Source organism: Trichosurus vulpecula, chromosome 7 (assembly GCF_011100635.1).
Source record: "Trichosurus vulpecula isolate mTriVul1 chromosome 7, mTriVul1.pri, whole genome shotgun sequence".
In the NCBI taxonomy this organism is placed as follows: domain Eukaryota; kingdom Metazoa; phylum Chordata; class Mammalia; order Diprotodontia; family Phalangeridae; genus Trichosurus; species Trichosurus vulpecula.
Window position 1 is genome coordinate 257,071,402 of NC_050579.1, and position 7,644 is coordinate 257,079,045.

The window sequence follows — 7,644 nt, forward strand, 5'->3', positions numbered from 1 at the left end:
CTCTTAGAAAATGGTTCAATTAGCAAGGAATGTAGGAGACATATTACTTTATTCAATTCATTGGGGGTAGATAGGGGAAGGATGGGAGAGAAGTGTAATCTCTATGAATTTAGGGCAAAGAGACACCAAATCCATGTAACAAGGCAAGAATTGCTAAAATTACAGGCTAAAGACTGAGCCAAAATGAAACAAACCAAAAAAGCAGTGGGAAGGTGAAGTACAGGAAGCAGGAAAGCCTAGTCAAAACCACAGTGAAGCTTAAAGTCACAAGAAATACGATCAGTCATCTAGTAATAATTGCTGCAAGGGTTAGCAGGCTGTAGTGATCTCTCTCTCCCTTCTTCTTTAAAGGACCCTGGTGCTTGGGGCCCAAGTATGTTTAATGAACCAGGTTCAGTCCTAAGCCCAGCATGGTCTCCAGCGAGAGGGGTGAGTACCCCTTGGCTCACACTCATCTACCCCCATCCTGGTGTTCCTGGTGCTTAAGTCTTGGCTCATGTCGAGGATGGGGAGCTCCCCAAAGTGGGGAGAAGAAAGATTCTTAATGTACATTATGAGTTAAGCTTTGGACAGATTTTTATTCCCTACACACTAGCTGTTGAGGCAGCTAGGTGGAGCTGTGGATAGAGCACTGGGTCTGGATTCAGGAAGACCTGAGTTCAAACATAGCCTCCTTCACTTAGTAGCTGTGTGACCCTGGGCAAGCCACTTAACCTCTGTTTGCCACAGTTTCCTCAGCTCTAAAATGGGGATAATAACAGCATCTATCTTGCAGGGTCGTGGAAATCAAATAAGATCATATTTGTAAAGTGCTTAACACAGTGTCTGGCACAGACAGGGTATTATATAAATGCTTTTTCCTTTCTTCCTTCCCTTTCTCTTCTCCCACATGCAAAAGGAATGCTTAACACAAAGCACTCATGAGTAATCATAAAGGAGATAAACAAACTAAATCAGTGGCAATGCTATTACAGTCTGTAAGAACATATGAATATATTTAAAACCTCAGCTAAAAAATATTTTGGTGGTACTGCTAAGAAGGCATTTTCTATTTAACCTTGATTCTATACTGCACCTCTGTCTTCTGCTAAGACAGGCCAGAGCTTGAACTAATCCTCTTTTTGGTGGTCTTCTACTCCAAGGGCACTGAAGTAGTTTGTGAATGCTCCCTTTGTCTCTAGTCAGCTTTGATCAAAGAACCAGAGAACTCTGATGAAACTCTCAAACTGATAGCCTGACTTCCAAGCCTGGGCTTAAAAATCTTAGGATCAATACAAATTCACCTAAGAACAGGAGAAAACAAATATAAAAAACAATGATCAAAACCCAGGATCAAGCTTGCTTAAGTGCATAGCATTTTTATGGTGTGGTGGAAAGAACATCCCTCTTACATGCTCATAAGAGCTACTTTCCATGCAGAAAACTCAAGAGAAAAAAGGGCAGAGATGGATTCCTTCCCTTTTGTAAAAGGTCTATGGAGCCATCAGCTTTTCCTGCTCAGTAACTGTGTCCTTTTCATCTTAAAGTACTAGTAATAGTAGTAGTAGTAGTTACTAATAGTAGTAATAGTAATAGAAGAAGAAGAAAAAGAAGTTCAGCAGGAGTAGTAGGAGTAGTAGGGGAAGGGGGAGGAGGAATAATAAAAATGATAATAAATGTGAAAATGATGATGACAGCTGGCATTTATATAGCACTTTGAGGTTGGCAAGGCCAATCCCCTTTGTACTGAGTCACATACATGGTCAGATGGAGGAGCTAGTCATTTTGTCATTCCCCAAATTCTCAAGGTCTGAACTGCCACTGAAGGGTAACATACTCTGTTCAACTATAGTCCATAACAAGGTAAAATTTCTTCTTCCAGAGACTTAGTGATTCCCTTTTCAACAATCATAATAGCATGGACCCAATCTCCTCCTCACAATTTAAAAGTAAGAGCCTAAGTCTTGACCCAAAGTTGTCTTTAATCCCTCCCTCCATAATAATCTCTCCCTCCAGTCATCCATAATAATGATTAAAAACTGCCACCATCCTAGTGAAATTACAGAATCATAGGACTTCAGATTTGGAAGAAGTATAAATGGTCTAAAAGACCATCTAGTCCAGGGGTGGAGAACCTGCAGCCTTGAGGTCACAGGTTCCCCACCTCTGAGTCTAATCCAACCCTTAGCTAAATAAGAATCCCAACTACAATACTCCCAAGAAGTGATTCCTTGAAGACTTCTATTGAGGGAAAATTTCAGTTTCGAAGAGTCCTAATTGTAAGGAAGCTTGTTCTTACATCAAGCTGACATTTTATTTTCTTCAGCTTCAATGCACTGCTCCTAATTTTTCCCAGTGGAGCCAAATGGTACACATCTTGATACCTCTTCCACATGACAAACCTTCAAATACTTGGTGATAGCTAACAGGTTCCCCCAAGGTCTCATCTCCAAGTTAAATGGAAATCCTTAGCCTTCCTCCAGAAACCTCCAAGTTTACCAATGCCCTTCCTAACAAATGCTGTGCAGAATGGCCCATAATCCTCTACGTGTGATTTAAATAGGACAAAATGGAGTGAAACTCTGACCTCTCCCTTTTCTGGACAATATGTTTCTCATTTCAGCCTTACACTCCATTAGTATTGTTTATTGCTATGTCATATTATTGACTCATATTGAGTATATTAAAACATCAAATTTATTTTTACATGAATGGCTGTCTAGCTGTGCCTCCCATATCTAGTACTTGGGAAGTTGTATTTTCTTTTAATTTTTGTATAGGACTTCACATGTAAAACCATTCAATTTTGTCTCATTATATTTGGCCTATTGGCCTTTTACAATCTTGAGTTTGTTGTCCAGTGTATTAGTTATACTTCCTAACTTTGTACCATCTGTAAATTTGCTAAGCATGCCATCTATTCTTTTATCCAAGTCATTGATTAAAAGAATGTTAAACTTCACAGAGCCAAGGACAGACATTTGGGACACTCCACTTTCAAACCTCCTTTCAAACCCCTGAAACCCATTCTAAATTCTAGCTTTTGTATTATCTAGCCCACATCTCTCCATGTTGTTCATAAGAATAGTGTGAAAGGTTTTCTTAAAATAAATTCCTAAAAATTTAGATAAATTATATCTATAGCATTCTTCTAATGTGCTAGTCAAGCAATCCTACAAGTAATCAAATAATCTTCCACAAGAAGACTGAGGCAACTAAATGGCACAATGGAGATAGAGTGCTGGGTCCGCAGTCAGGAAAACTTAAAGTCAAATCCAGCATCAGACTCTTAATAGCTGTGTGACCTTGAGCAAGATACTTAAATCTCTGTTTGCCTCATTTTCCTCAACTGTAAAATGGGGATAATAATAACATTTACCTTCCAGAGTTGTTATGAGAATAAATTAAGATAATATTTGTAAAGTGCTTAGCACAGTATAGGTCTTATATAATACCAACTATAATTATTATTAATACAACCATCTACTAGATGAGAATGACCTATTCTTGATGAAGTCAAGAATACTATTCATTCTTCTAGAAGTTTATCCATGATCTTTTCAATGTCTTCCCTCCCCTCCAGGCTTCATCTCTATGCTCCTCCCCTCCAGCCCCAGTAATTGAAGTCAATTTCACTGACCTATAGTTTCTTTTTTTCCTTTTCTCTGAAAATCAGAACAGTTCAACTGATCTAATCTTATCCGGATTTGAAATATTTTTCTTGTTCTTTATCATCATTCAAGATCATATAGAATAGGTCATAAAAATCACATTTACCAATTCTTTCAGTTTCCTTGGAGGTAGCTAATATGGATGCTCTCTTATTATCTCCCTTACTGTCTTATTATCTCCCTTAGACTTGCTCTCATGAGTGCTAGCCAACAACCATCTGGATGTCAGTTCGGGTCAGAACATGTGAGCTTCTGGCCCTACATCCTTTCCAACAATTTCTAGGCTGGATCATTTCAGGAATATATTCTGGGTTTGGAGGCAGATTGGCGACAGACATAGATATTCGCTTTGTAAATGGATGTTAGAACCTAGGTCTTAGCATAGTCAAATATCCAAAGTGATCACAGATCAACTAGAATTCCCAAATATATTTAAGACCAGGAATCATCTGGGGCTGAGCTGAAATAGTGCAGACTTTCTGGTCCATATTAATCAACAAATCAGTTTCCTGCAATTGGGATACTCATCTACCTATTATTTAGCTTCCATAATAATCACTAGTATTTAGCACTCTGAGTCCATATAGCAAACTGGTAGTTGCAAATGGCTTTCAGATATAAATAACGTGGATAAAGTTCCATCTTAAAGTTTCATCCAACAGAGCCCTGCCTTTCAGAGTCCCTAGATCATTTGAAGAAATATATATGTATATGTGTATATATGCAGATATATACACATATATATACATATGTATTCTACGGACCGAAAAGTTATTAAGCAGAATTAAATATCAGAAATGAGGGCAGTATGAATAATCATAAAATTTTAATAAAGTTTCATTATGTGACAATAACTCAGAACCAAGCCCCCTCTAATTCTTTCGTATAACTTAAATGCTTTACTTAGTGTCTAAAGATTATCTAATCTATTACCACTAATCACCTGCTTAATTCTAACTTTTTAGTATCTCGCACCTCTTCCATACTCACATTGTCACCAACCTGGTTCATAGGCCTTTACTTACTTTAGCCTAGACTATTGTAGTAGCCTCTTTACTGCTTTCCCTGCCTCTGGTTTCTTCTTGATCTCATCCATCTTTAATACATGCCAGAATAATCTTCTCAAGGCATAGAGTCACCATGTCTATGATCAATGACCCCTGATCAATGGTCCCATATCCAGCCTTTTGGATATATTAAGTCTCTTGTTTCCTTTTTATAATGGTCAATTGTTTCTCTTGGTAATCAAAGACAAAACTATAGAGATCATTGAATCCTTAAACACATTTGGAAAAGGAGGTAGAAAATCGACCCTGATTGGTGAACAATTAATGAGGGGATGGACTTTCAAATGAAGAGGTGGGCTGAAAACCTTCAGGTCCTCCTGCTGAGAATGTGGGTCAATCATGAGACTCAGCCACCTCTAGCAATCTGAACAAAGGAATCCATCTCTACCCAGACCACTCAGGTTGGTTTTCTCTTTCATGGGCTGGGTTACCCTAGACTCCAATGGAGCAGTACAAGGGCATGCTTTGGGGCTGGAATTCACCTAGATTAGACTCTGTTTACACTATAAATAAAAGTAAAGTCTCCTAGTTGAGTGGGGTCCCTTCTAAGGAATATATACCTCATAGATTAAGCCAATCTTATCTGTTAGCTTTGTCTTTCAGAGACTGGCTGAATGACCTACAGGGGCTGGTCCCTGAATAAGGAAATAGAAATGAAAAATCTTAATAATTGGTTATTAATGTAATAGAAAAATAATGACTTGTCTCACCTTGGAAGGCTTCTTTTGCCTTTGTGGAATTCTCATGAAGTTCCCTATTATGTGTAATTCTCTGCTACTTGGGTCATTCCTCCAAGTTCTGTGAATCTGTACCTTTCTTGAGTCCATAGATGTGATCTTCAAAGCTCACAGTCACCACCTAAACAATTATATCTCAAGATTGCCTAAAATCAGGAAAGAACAAATGCAAAAGATTCTGGAAGGCCGTGTGCCACATGGCAGCTAGGAGGAAAACAGGGCAGCTTCTCTTCCCTAATACTCTAGGCTCAGTTCAAAGCAATCTTCACACCTCAAAATCAAAAGCAAGACAGAGAGGAAGAGTAAATTATCCCTTTTGTGTGTCCACTAAGTTTCATCTTAGCAGTCAAATAGTATTTCCCACTATAGTAATATTCCATTGTAAACCTCCAAGTAAGCAGTTCTTCTGAATCACACCAGCTCATTTGGTCACATACGGCTATAAGCAAGCTCTCTAAATTCCACATGGCAGGAAAGCAAAATCTGAGCATGTTCTATATAACCGGGAATGATAAATCCTAGAATGTCCCACGCCTTTGTTACACACAATAAGACACAACTATCTATAAGGTAATGGATAAGTTCCATTAATGAAGTACAAACTATTCTGAATGTTCAAGATAGGGAAAGTTCATCCTGTTGGAGTCATCTGGGAAGAACTGATGTGAGCTGATATGTTCATAGATATCATAGAGAGAATCTGAGCTGAAAGAAACTTTTGAGCTCATCTATTCAAAGATCAAGGATGGAGGGAGGAGGGATTTACAGTAGACAGGGAAATAGTATGGAAAAAGATAAAATCATAGAGCAGAAACAGCAAGCATCAAGCAAGTGGGCTGGGGCATTCCTATTGGTAGTCCTGTTGAGTCAACTCACCCAGGTTTGGCTGCCCCATTTGGTTGTGTGATTTAAAGTGCATTAGGCAGAGCCCTACCACATTTCTCTCACTCTCTTTCCTAGTGCTTTCCTTCCACTAGAAGTGATTCTGTCCTTTTGGCTTGAGAACTTTATAATATTCTACAAACATTTATTAAAGTAAGTGCTTGGGAGGAGTCATATGTTAGGCAACAAGTAAGTTAGTCAACATATGTTTAGAACTTACTATGTGCCAGGTATTGTGCTGAGTACTAGGGATACAGACAAAGGCAAACAACAGTTTCTTCTCTCAAGGATTTATAGTCAAATGACAGAGACAACATGTGAACAATTACATACCAACAAACTATAGTCATGATAACCTGGAAATAATCAGAGAGAAGCACTAAAATTAAGGGGATGAGGAAAGGTGCCCTGGAGGTGTGAATTTTGCTGGGATATGAAGGAAGCCAAAAAAGCCAGGGGTCAGAGATGAGAAAGGAGAGTGTTCCAGGCACAGGAGACAGCCAGTGAAAATGGTCCATTGGAAGATGGGATGTTTTGGGGTTTTTTGTGAGGAATAACAAGGAGGCTGGTATTAATGGATCTCAAAGTGTGTGTGTGTGTGTGTGTGTGTCTGGGGGGCAGAGAAGTGATATAAGTTATCAGGTCATGAAGGACTCTCTCCTCTACCAAATAATCCAATGAACTTTCTAAAATTAAAAAAAAAGTATCAAGGAAAACTGCCCTGATGTTCTAGAACAAGAGGGTAAAATAGAAATTGAAGGAATCCACCTATCACCTCCTCAAAGAGATTCCAAAAGGAAAACTCCCAGGAATAATATAGCCAAATTCTAAATCTCTGAAGTCAAGGAGAAAATATTGCAAGCAACCAGAAAGAAAGAATTCAAATATCATGGAAACATAATCAGGATAACACAAGATTTAGCAGCTTCTACCTTAAGGGATTGGACAGCTTGGAATATGATATTCCAGAAATCTAAGGAGCTAGGGTTAAAACCAAGAATCACCTACTCAGCAAAACTGAGTGTAATCCATGAGGGGAAAAATTGACAGTCAGTGATGTAGAGGAATTTAATGCATTCTTGAGAAAAAACTAGAGCAAAAGAGAAAATTTGGCTTTCAAATACAAAACTCAAGAGAAGCAGGAAAGGTAAACAGGAAAGAGAAATCATAAGGGACTTATTAAAGTTGAAGTGCTTACATTCCTACATGGAAAGGTGATATTTGTAGCTCACGAGACCTTTCTCATTATTAGGGTAGTTAGAGGGAATATTTATAGACTGAGAGCACAGGGTGAGTTGAATATGAAGG